Source organism: Ambystoma mexicanum, chromosome 5p, assembly GCF_040938575.1.
Source record: "Ambystoma mexicanum isolate Mex_15411 chromosome 5p, UKY_AmexF1_1, whole genome shotgun sequence".
NCBI lineage: Eukaryota > Metazoa > Chordata > Amphibia > Caudata > Ambystomatidae > Ambystoma > Ambystoma mexicanum.
This window is the reverse complement of record NC_090930.1, coordinates 528681313-528693811: the sequence shown is the minus strand read 5'-3', so window position 1 is coordinate 528693811 and position 12499 is coordinate 528681313.

The following is a 12499-nucleotide window of genomic DNA, read 5'->3' as shown; positions in this document are numbered from 1 at the left end:
ACTAGTTGTACAAATAGCATATCTTTAAGGGCGTTGTGAACGGCATCTGCTTTATGATCTAGAATGTCATTGAATCCGAGGTTCAGGTCTCCAATGATGATACATTTAGTCTTGGGTTTGATTAGAGGCGTTAGTAGCAGTGGTATATCTAGATCTGGTTGAGAGTTATTATTTGGAGCTCTGTATATGGCAACTATATTGATAGTGGGTTTGTTGTTTGTGGCCAATTTAGTGAGTAGCATTTTGTAACCGTCTAAGTTGTCAAGAGGGCAGGCTCTAAGTTGGAGGTGATTTTTAGCAATGATGGCTACTCCTCCTCCAACTGAGTTGATTCTGTCAGACCTAAGTATGGTGTAATTTGGTGGTATGGCGATAGTAAGTATCGGGCCAGAGGCTTGGTGAAGCCAGGTTTCTGTCACTATTAGCATGTCAAGTTCCTGTTCAATTATACAATCATGTATTTCTGGGGCGTGGGCAGCTATGGATCGTGCATTGATGAGCGCTGCTCTGAGTTTCATAGAAGATTGAGTTTGAGGAGTAAGTGGTGGCTGGGCCTTTCTAGGGCTGTGTGAGGTAAGTTGGCACTTAGTGGTATTTAGGACTGTCCTTTTGTGAGTATCAGCTGGGTAGTCGCTTATGGGACTGGAAGGAGTGGGCTTTGTTACGGGTGGAGCATCTGTAGAACTGCACTTCATTGTTCGTGCTCTAAGCCGGTTGTTTCTGGCATTTAACTGCAGTGAGTTCACTTTGGTGGGCGTACGATTGGTGTACTTGGGTGGGGAAGTATGTGTCCGTGATCTGAGACGGTAGCATCTCAATGTATCTAGGCTCGGGTAGGACTTCCTTGTGGGCCTAGTGTTTATAGTGGCAATGCTAGATGTAGGGGTGCATCCGGGGCTTTGGTTACTACTTTGGATGGTATTCTGGTTGTTTTGGTTGTGCGGAGGCTGGAATGGGCTTGTATTGGGAAGGAATGGGGTGGGACAGGGGATGGGGAAGTGTCTTGGGCAGGCTAGTTTACTGAGACCATTTGGATGTGCTAGGTAGTGGGTTCCTGTACATGGCAGATCTCTGGGTGTGATGCAGAAAGGGAACATGGTGAAGATTAACCAACCTTGCATAGTTACTTGTTTTCAGTGGGCTGATACTATGTTAGCGCCAGTAAATTAGATGTAGGCTGGCGCTAGGTGTGATTGGCACTGTTTAGGCACCGTAGGGTAGGCTAAAGTGCTTAGCTATAGACTTCCAAGGTGAACTTTAGTCACATATAGTATACAATTGTGGCTGAGGAGTAGGGGTGGGCCTACACACAAATCTAGGTGTGATTACATAGATAGATGTGCCATGTTAATCCGTTAGTGCCCTGACAAAATCTTTGGTAATACATTACAAACATTGCATTTAGTACAGGGATAGTATAGGACTGTTATTAAACATTGGTCGTCAGTGTGCACTCCAAATACTTAGCAGTAGATCTCAGACTACACTATAGTTTGCAAGGCAATTATAGAGTGAGTACTTGCATGGGTAACTCTTTGTCAAATCATCTCTAAGTTAGTATAAAGTAGGTGCATATGGGGCACATATAGCGGCTAAGCAGCATGCATCAAGATTAACGTTGTGCATTTACTTACAGTTCACGGCCAAGACTCATTGAGAGCAGCATTAAAATAGAGTCTATGGGTAGATCAGTTGTAAAGGGGTAGCTGCGACTCCCTTGCGGTCACGCTGGGGACAGGCGCAGACAGGCCCTTATTGTTGCGGCCCTTGCTGGAGCGGCCGGCTTCCGCCTCCGGTCCGGGGCTAGAAAGTAAATACTGGCGCGAAGCCAATCAGCTGTGCTGGGCGGGGAGAGGGGGAATCAGATGCTCTCTGCCGACGTTATCATGGTGGCCATCTTCAAATGGCTCCTGCAATGCTCGATCCTGTTGCTGGAGGCCGTGTTGCATGGGGATCAGGTCAGGTGAAAGCAAGGTAACACCTTTCATAGAAGCAGGAAAAGCTTCATTCTGGTTCTGGTGCTAAAGAGCACTGCAGCGATGCTCCGTACGCAGAGATGTGCGCAAGTTGCAACATTCCTGTTGTTTTGCTCATGTGTGTGAGTTGAAATGACATGTGTGTTGGGGTGTGTGATGCCATGTCTGAAGTCTCGACAGCCACTCATCTGCAACTGTCATGTGTGTATCAGATCATTGTACATTGCCCTGAAGCCTGTGTTCTGTCTCTCCCTGTCTGCAGCGTCAACTGATGAAGAGGGCGGAGACAGTGATGTGGAGCACAGCGGCAGGGATCCCACCGCCAGCCGGAGATGCAAGGCCCAGCTCCCCTCCCAGGTTGACATCTCTTTGGGGAGTGAGGAGTCTGGTGCCGCATCTGCGGCCGCAGCTGCCGGGGGTAGGTCCAAGAGGCGGAGGTCGGAGGTGGACTCCTCGGCAGCAGAAGGGTCAGCTGAGACCCCACAGGGGCCTACGGAGGAAGATGGCACGGAGTCATCCAGGGTGGTGGGGGTTTGGTTAAGGAGGAGGCCGTGGAAGTCACACGCACGGGGCCTGGAGGGGGGGATTCCACTGGTGCCAATGGTGCAGTCCAGGGGCAGGGACAGGAGGCAGCACAGGCTGCCACAGAGGTGCCTGTGTGTAATCCTGTCCCCGATCCTGTGACTGCATCATCTGGCACCAGCAGGGATGCCTTCGTCCAGAACCATTTTCAGGGAGGGGATAGCCACACAACAACTGGCCTTCCTCTCCCTGCAGATGTGGCAATCCGTGACCGTGTTCAGCCTGTCCTGGCTGGGGTGGCGTTGTGTGTTTGTGACATTCGGAGTGACATGCAGGGTTCTCATGAGGACAATGCACGTCATTTAGAATGCCTCAAAGACCACGTCGACCGGCTAGGGGGGATCACCGGTGTTGGGTTCCTCCGTGTGCTGGAGCTTCTACCGACCCCCTTCTCAACTGAACCCCCTATGCCCCAGTTGTCCTCCGTGCCATCTTCCTGCCCAAGTGTCACCCGGGCACCCTGTGGAGCTTGCCCTGACCCAGCGGCCAGGCTGGTGGAGGACACATCCCTGCCACAGTCGGGAGTCGGAGGTCCAGCAGGGGTGGCCACCACAACAACCGGACCCCAGCAGGAGGAGGATGTGCAGGCATCACAAAGCAGGGGACATGCATGGCAGCAGCAGGCTCAAGGTGGGAGCGATGATGGCTCGGGGACATCAACATCACAGGGGCAGGCATCGGCCAGAGGGCAGGAGGACCCTGGATTGTGAGTGTCTTCCGTGTGGCAGCGGTTGGGCCAGGCCATAGATGCGGAGTGGCGGCGGGCAGAAGAGGCGCGGCTCACTATGGTCAGGGCAGAGAACTCCATGCGCAGGGTGCTGAGGCGGGCTCGAGGGAATTCGCAGGGATTTGGAGGTGAACATGGCATTATCCCTGCGAGACCTCGGGGCCAGTGAACAGGCCCGCCTCCAGGACATAGAACAGGAGTTCGATGATGCCCTGGCCTGGGAAATCGGCAAGTGAGCCGTAGGACTTGCCCGCCGCCATTGTATATAGTTAGTGTTAGGTTTCATTTATGTTTTTCTTTCATTTGGGGTGCTTGGACTATGCCCCACCTTTTTGTAGAAAGTTCTTTATTAGGTCGTTTTTTGGTAGGTTTTATTTCAATGGTTGGGCTCATGTACCCTGGATTTGTTATTTGTATATAGTAGAACAGTGGAAACATCGTCATTTTTCTTTTTTTTCACCATGGAGCAATGGATTATACTTATTTATTTCCCTTTGGATTTGCTTTGTTGGATGGAGACTTCGTACACATTTTCATTTTGATTTTTTGGCATTCTGATTTCATTTTTTTCTCATTTTGGAACATGCAGCATTTTATTTCTCATTAACATTATTGTGTGTTTTCATTTGATTCACAGCATTTTGTGTTGAATACATTTTTGTTTCATACTTCAATGTGTGGTATTCTCTGATTGGTTTCATGCATGTCAAGATGTGGATTTTCACATTCACTGGCACCCATTGTGTGTGTGTGACGGACATGTGTTGATGTACATACATGCCATTTGGGTTGTTTCATGTAATGGCCATTTCAATGTGGGGTGTAGGTAATACTTGGTTGGTTCTTTGGGCAGGGGTGGCATGCTGTGGGATTTGGGTGGCCATGAGGGCCATGATTGTGGATCATGATGACGTGTTTGGGGGGACATGAGTCGGGGCCTGCTGGCAGGTGCCCGTCACTGCTGGGTGGGTGGGGGGAGTGGTGGGGCATGAGTCTGGGCCTGCTGGCTGGTGCCCATCACTGCTGGGTGGGTGAGTGGGTGGGGGACATGAGTCGGGGCCTGCTGGCAGGTGCCCATCACTGCTGGATGGGTGGGGGGACATGAGTCGGGGCCTGCTGGCAGGTGCCCGTCACTGCTGGGTGGGTGGAGCTGCCGGGAGACATGAGTCGGGGCCTGCTGGCAGGTGCCCATCACTGCTGGGTGGGTGAGTGGGTGGGGGGACATGAGTCGGGCCTGCTGGCAGGTTGCCATCAGTGCTGGGTGGGTGAGTGGGTGCAGGGGGACATGAGTGGGGGCCTGCTGGCAGGTGCCCGTCACTGCTGGGTGAGGGGGCAGGGGGACATGTGTCGGTGCTTACTTGTGCATGGTGACATGTGGGCTGGCTGGGGGGCATGGCCAGGGTGGATGAGCTGCCTGTGGGGCATGGCCAGGGGTGCAGGGTAGTCCCCTGTGATGTGGCTGCCTGCAGGCCCTGGGGAGGGGAGAGAGGGCTCACCTGGGAGGACACACACTGCCAATTCGCGTTGGGGCACCCCAGGAATACACGTACCCCGCTTGCCCAGCGAAATCACGTGTGGAACTCCACGCACACCCCACAAATACACGTACCCCACTCGCACAAGCCCTATCGCGTGTGACACTTCCCGCACACCCACAGAAATACACGTACCCCGCTCGCACAAGCCCTATCGCGTGTGACACTTCCCGCACACCCCCAAAATACATGTACTCCACTCGCACAAGGCCTATCGCATGTGAGACTTCCCGTGCACCCCAAAATACACGTACCCCGCTCGCACAAGCCCTATCACGTGTGAAACTTCCCGCACACCCCCAAAATACACGTAGCCTGCTCGCCCAAGCCCTATCGCGTGTGATAATTCCAGCGCACCCCAGAAATACACGTACCCCACTCGCACAAACCCTATCGTGTGTGAAACTTCCTGCGCACCCCCAAAATACACGTACCCCGCTTGCACAAGCCCTTTCGCGTGTGAGACTTCCCGCACACCCCCAAAATACATGTACCCCACTCGCACAAGCCCTATCGCGTGTGAAAATTCCCGCACACCCCCAAAATACACGTACCCCGCTCGCACAAGCCCTATCGCGTCTGAAACTTCCGGCGCACCCCCAAAATACACGTACCCCGCTTGCACAAGCCCCATTGCGTGTGAAACGTCCTGTGCACCCCCAAAATACACGTACCCCGCTCGCCCAAGGCCTATTGCGTGTGAAACTTCCCGCGCACCCCACAAATACACGTAGCCCGCTCGCCCAAGGCCTATCGGGTGTGAAACTTCCCACGCACCCCACAAATACACGTACCCCGCTCGCCCCAAGGCCTATCGCGTGTGAAACTTCCCACGCACCCCACAAATACATGTACCCCACTCGCATAAGGCCTATCGCGTGTGAAACTTCCCGCGCACCCCACAAATACACGTACCCCGCTCGCCCAAGGCCTATCGTGTATGAAACTTCCTGCGCACCCCACAAATACACATACCCTGCTCACCCATGGCCTATCGCGTGTGAAACTTCCCGCGCATCCCACAAATACACGTACCCCGCTCGCACAAGCCCTATCGCGTGTGATAATTCCAGTGCAACCCAGTAATACACGTTCCCCGCTCGCGCGATTGCAGTGTAGCGGCTCTGTTAGCTGATCCAGGGTTAGCACAGTCCTTTGTGCTGTGTTGTGGATTTCAATGCCTTATCCTTGCACAAGGGGCGTTCCTGGGGCTGTAACTGGCGCTGCGGACTGTTCTCTACGCCAGCGCTCAAAATGGCTTTGATATTCCATGAATACGCTGTGCGCCAGAATGCTGTTTAGCGCACACGGCTGGCGCACGCTGGCGCATGCTAGCTCTGTGCGCTGCCTCTGCGCTGAAATCTATGAATTACCCTGTAAATGTTTCCATGTAGCGCAAAAAAGAACAAAAAGCAGCAGAAAAAGGTGGAAGCTTGCGATGCAGCTCAAGACGACCCCCAATCCTCCGAAGGGATCAGAATGGTGGCCGGGCTTCGATGCAGGCGTCAGGTACAGAGATCACTATGCAAGGTGCCAGACCTACTACAATTATGGATGGAATGAAAAAATGGGAGATACCATTTCCACTAATGTGGTTTCAGTATGCATCTAGCTCCACTCAATGTAGCAATGCATGTATGGATTGATGTGGATGCATAAGATGTATTAAGTGTGAACCTAGCTGGGAAGCAATGGTGAGCCATATGACTCAGATGGAGCAACGTATTAGCACCATGGATGACATAGTAAATACATTTTAAGATAAGGTTGCACACGGACAACAGACCTCAAGACTTCAAAGGCGATGTACTGTTGAAGTATGCTGCTGTACTGGTAAAGTTGGGTCTTACCCTAGACACAATGGAAAATAACAGATTATGGAGTTAAAATCAGTGTTGGGCGCTCCCCAAATGTTTTATAGGTGCTTTAGTGAAATAACACCTTACAACTTTATTTTTTTTTACAATTAGTACAGTGTAGTTGGTTAATCGTCAAACTGTAATATTTGATTGGCATAAAGACAATGCAGCCAACACGTGTTTCGACCTCTCGTCTTTCTCAAGGCAGTAATTGATACTAGGTATGCTCCAATCTTAGGTCGTCTATCGTATCCTACAAGATGGATGGATGTTCAAGCTAGCTTTCCAATAGTTCTGAGCCTTATTGTAGCTTGATTACATACTGCTATTGCTGTATCTCTGGTGGCTAATTTCTCCCTCCAGGTTGGTGCTGTCACTCTTTAGTGACTTGCTGTCCCTTTTTTGCGTTCCAGCACGGCTATGCTCGGAGTGGCTGGAGAAAATGGGATGATGCAGCTGGGTAACAGCAGGATGAGCTTTCACCCTGATTTTACACTGGTTGTGCAAACAGTGAGTGTGTTCCAAGAGGTGAAGAAAGTGTTCCAGAAGGGAAGAATATGCTATGCTATGTTTCTTCCTTCAAAGTTGAGAATCACCTTTAAGGAGATGCCTTTATTCAGAGACCTGGGGGAATTACAATAGAATCTCAATAAATGGCCCCTGCTGAGAACAGGTCTGAGATTGCAGATTGAGTAATGCTTAAAACGTGGGAGAATATCTGGGCACTGGAGGTGGCATGGAGGGGGGGGGCGCTTAGAATAGCTAGAGGTGCTGGAGCATTAGCAGAGGGAGAGAGATAAGCAACAGACATAATTATTAGCTTTTACAGAACACTCCTCCCATCATCCCTTGGTACGACGTCCTTTCGTCGCGGGATGTTTTTCGCAGGGTTTTTAACCGCAATTTTTTTCGAAAAAACCCATTGAATTTTTTGAGAAAATGGGGGTTTGGGGGAGAACCCACCCCCCCAAAAAAAAAACAGTGAAAAAACATCCCGCGATGAAATGGCATGGAACCCATCCCTTGGTTATCTGAGTGCCACAAACTGATGTTGTTATCTCCAGGGCTCAAGTCGAGGGTACACGCGGGTGGACGGAGTTCACCCACTTTTTCCAGAGGGTGGACTCAGTCCCCCCAGCAAAAAGAAGAAACAGTGAATGTCCTCTTTGAATTTATGAATAGGGGGATAAAACAGTCGTCAGGTTTGCAGGCTGAGCACTTCACCACTGCACTATAAAACCTGATGAAAAATAACAAACAACTAAAGGTGAAATGTCCCATTTGAGTAATGCACGTTCCAGGGAAAACATTTATATTGGTTCTTGGAGTTTAAAACATGCACACTTTTTAACGTTTTCAAAAACATAATTAGAAGAACATATCTTGGTTTTGTGTGTGTGCTGATTTTATGACCCCATGCTCACTATTCTTAGAGAGGCTCAGCTCCACCCTACTGATGAGGTCCAAGCAGACTGAAGCACGTGTCTGGGGTTGCTTTTGGTACTCTTGTTCAGGGGAGAATTGCCTAGCATTTCAGTGTTGGACTGCCCCAGGGCAGGACAAAGACTGATATGTCTTGGATATTTCTCCTCTGTGAAAGATAGTGAACTAAAGAATCTGGGTAAGGCTCTTGTAACCAGGACTAATGTCCGGCAGAGGGGCTCCCAGGACCCGCCCCTTGTTCTTTGCCCATGGTTAGTTACAATTTAAAACATATCCCTGGTAACTACTGAAACAAAGTTTTTATTTTACCTAGTTGTGTCAATTAAAACAATGAGATGCAACTTATTATCAGAGTATTTTTTGTATGATAGATCCTTGATTTCCTTTTTTCTGTTTTTCCAGAGTACAATGTAGAGGCTAGATACAAAAGATAACTCTTACCACAAAAAGTTCACCCAAAAGACAGCATATTATTTTTCCACAGTAAAAGTATTCATTCCTACGTTTTGCATTCAATACGAGAGATAACTACAAAAAGCATAAACCATATTAACTCTCTTATTAGACATGTCTACAGTGGTTCAAAATGATCATTTGGAAGTAAATTGTTGCTTTTTCTTGAAAAGAAAGTAAAAGAAATACACTATGGCGCGCATTACGAGTTTGGCGGTAGCCATGGAGCTATTAGCTCCATGGCTGCCACCAAACCGGGCTCATTTACCGGGTTTCTGCAATGAGGAATAACCAGGTTATTCCAACATTGGAGGACCCGGTCATTCCTCCTTGCAGGAACCATTCCCCATTCCCATTTGAGCCCCCATAGGGCTCAATGGAAATGGGGATGGAGGTAACAACGGGCAGATTACAACTGGCCCGTTGTTACCTCCTTCTTCCCCTCGCGGGACCTGAAAAGCATGCCTGGTTTTACCAGGCGTGCGATCCGGGTCCCACGATGGGAAGCTTGGAATCAGCCCTGTCGGAATGAAGGGGACCGGTCCCGTACCGGCCCCCTTCATTCTGACACCGCACGGGTCGTAATGAGGCCCTATATGTTGAAGGTTGCTTGATTGGACTGGGTGTCGATGAAGACTCTATATTGACCTACGGCACTTGGAAACTATGCCCTGATGGCTGATATGCCACAATGGTACAACTCTACATACTCTCACTCCCAGTCTTCCACAAATCCGCCAGGTAGAGGCTCTGTACGCGAAGAGACAGTATTGTCTGATGAAGTAAAGGAATCAAGAGACAGTATTGTCTGATGAGGTAAAGGAATCAAGAGACAGTATTGTCTGATGAGGTAAAGGAATCAAGAGACAGTATTGTCTGATGAGGTAAAGGAATTTGTTCAATGGACAGAAGAGAAGTATACTGAACAATGTTTTATGATTATTTTAAAATATTATCAATCAGTCAAAACTTTATTTGGCAAAAATGCCATAAAAGTCACAAAGATAAAAACAAACATGAATAAATAGAAGATGCAATCGGTCAAGATTCGTTACTAGTAAAAGAGTACATACAATGAAAGTGCAAAGTGCACACTAAAGTAAAAAGAGGAAATAAAACAGGTATCTTTTTAGAGTGCAGTTGGGAGATTACAATTGCAGACCCACTTGCTCTTGATAATATCTTTGCCAAAATATCACTTACAAAGATAATGGCCATGTTTCGTGTTAAGATCATTTCAGAGTCACATTTCTTCAATCACTAGACCCAACTATTTTCATCTTAAAAGCCAAGCTCTATGAACATATTTAGCAACACAACTTACTATAAATGGATTTATATTCCCTGAACATAGTTCCAATGCCTCGATGGTTGAGCAAACACCAGCTACCAGAGTAGGGGACACAGATATCTCACCCTCAGTGATTTTGTAGCCACATAAGAACAGAAAGTGGGATTCTGTCTCATTTTCCAGGCTACATACAGGGCACACCTTTGAGCCATCCACAGCCCAGCAGTTGGTCACAGTGGCAATCAGTCTTACAAAAATCACACTTGCGTACAAGGGGGAAATTGTGGAGAAAACTTCCTAAGCCAAATTCAGGTTTGGAGTGAAGATACCCCGGGCAATAGTGCAGTCTCCTTGTGTTGTCAATCATTTTTTTCCTTGATATGACAATGGCAGCCTTTTTAATTCTTCTATAGGTGGCCTTGTCTATCATCTGCGGCTCTTCCCACAGATAGTACAGTATTTTTTTCACATGGACCACCCAAGGAATGGGTTTGCCCACCTCAAGACACAGAAGATGTTTCAAGGCATCTAAATACGGCCCCAGATCTTTGGAGCTCGAAAGCCAAACCCAATAAAGTGTTTGGGGAAAGAGATGCAATCACTGATTGGGTGTTCATCGAGTGCCAAATGTGGGAGGGCATTAGGGGTTCGAACTTGGGAGCTGTAAGACTTGTTTCATAAATGTGTTTTCCACCCTAGCTAGACTAAGTGTGCCTGACTTACCCCATAGTTCTGAGCCATTGAGGGCGGCTGGTATAGCCTGTTTGCTGTACAGCTCAACGGCCGTATGAATTGCCCCTCTCCCATGTCTGTTGGAAAAAGATAGTGTTGCTCCAGCATATTTCCCCAGTGTGGAGCAAGACTTCTCTAGCTTTTTTTCAAAAAGTTGCCAGGCAGGTTTTTAGCCCTTGTGGGGTGGTGGATAGCAACCACATCTGCGTAGAGAAGAGCGTAGAGAAGAGCGGGATATCTCTCATGACCCATGTTTGGGAAGGCCATGCTGTCCTCTCGCAGTTAGGCTATGATTTCTTGCATATATATGCAAAACAATAATGGTGCAAGGACGCAGCCCTGTCTTACACCATTGTGAACAGGAAAGGGGCCGTGGTCTCGCCAGTCATACAATATCTGACTACCGGCTTACTATTTCTATACAGTTCCTGGATAAAGGCAATCACATGGGCGGGGTCTTTTCTTTTTCACTGGACCTGCCACATTATATTTCTTGCGACCACGTCAAAAGGTCTACGAAAATTGTGTATAAATGAATGCACTTGAGCACTGTGTACTTCTCAATCAGTAAAAATAAACCAAACCTTTATGATATGATATGGCATTTATAACGTGCCTATACACAAGTGTTTCAAGGCACGATGCGGCAAGGGAGGGGGAACAGAGAGAAGACAGAGACAGCGATCCTACTAGGCCAAGTGTCATTCAAATCGTGCAAGTGCAGAGGAAGGGGTAGGAGGAGAAGTGCAGACTGGGAGAGGGGGTGCGGATAGTGCAGTACAAGCGGTAATAGAATAAATAAAACAATAAGAGAAGTAGGGCTAGCTGGTGGCAAGTGCAAGGGGAAGTGCAGACATCAGGTGTCAAGTGCTGGTGGGGGACTGTGGGATACAGAAACAGTCTGGAAGTGCATGGGTTGCCAGGGGGGCAGTGCAGGTGTGTAACTGGCAGGGGAGGGGACCTGTGCCCGAGATCAGAGGGTGGCCAGGTTACGAGTACAGTTTCAGCAAGGAACTCAACAGGAGAGAGGAGGAGAGAAAGCAAAAGCAAAGAGGAATGATTTGAGGTGCTTCCGGAAATGGAGATGGTTCCGCTCAAGTTTCAGGGAGGCAGGGAGGCTGTTCCAGAGGGAGGCTCCAGCTGAAGAAAGAGATCTACCACCAACTCGTTGCTTGGAGAAGCGACTGACCCTGAGGGAGTTGGAGGTGGATGAGCAAAGAGCTAGAGAAGGAAGATATTTAGGAAGAGAGAGTTGAAGGTATTGAGGCCCCAGGCCCCAGAAGGTCTTGTGGACAATGCAGAGGGTTTTGAACTTAATCCTCGCAGCCACTGGGAGCCAGTGCAGAGATTTCAGTCCTGGAGAGATACGATCCCTGGGCTTGAGGCCAAGGACACGTCTCGCAGTCCTGTTCTGGATGAGTTGCAGAGGGTGGAGAGTAGAAGCAGTCAGATTTAGAAAGATGCTGTTGCAATAATCCAGCCTAGAGAGCACCAGAGCTCTGGAGACAGTGAGTTTCTGGGGGAAGGAGAGGAGGGGAAGATTACCTCTGAGGAGGTGCAGCTGGTAATGTGACTTCTTAGAGATATCAGAGATGTGAGGAGAGAAGGAGAGTGTGGAGTCGATGATGACCCCAAGCTTTTTAGCCTCGCAGGTGGGAGCAGGAAGAGGGCCAAGAGAGGACAGCCAGAGAGTGACAGGAAATGAGGGACCGGGTGTGCTGATGAGGAGAATCTCAGTCTTACTGGCATTAAGGCAGAGGTAATTGGCTGCACACCACCACACCACTCCTGGATAGCAGACAGTCAGAGATGAGAGACGGAGAACAGGTGGCCGAAGGAAGCCTGAAAATGAGCTGAGTGTCATCCGCATATCACTGAAAGTTAGGGCAGAGAGCGGCAAT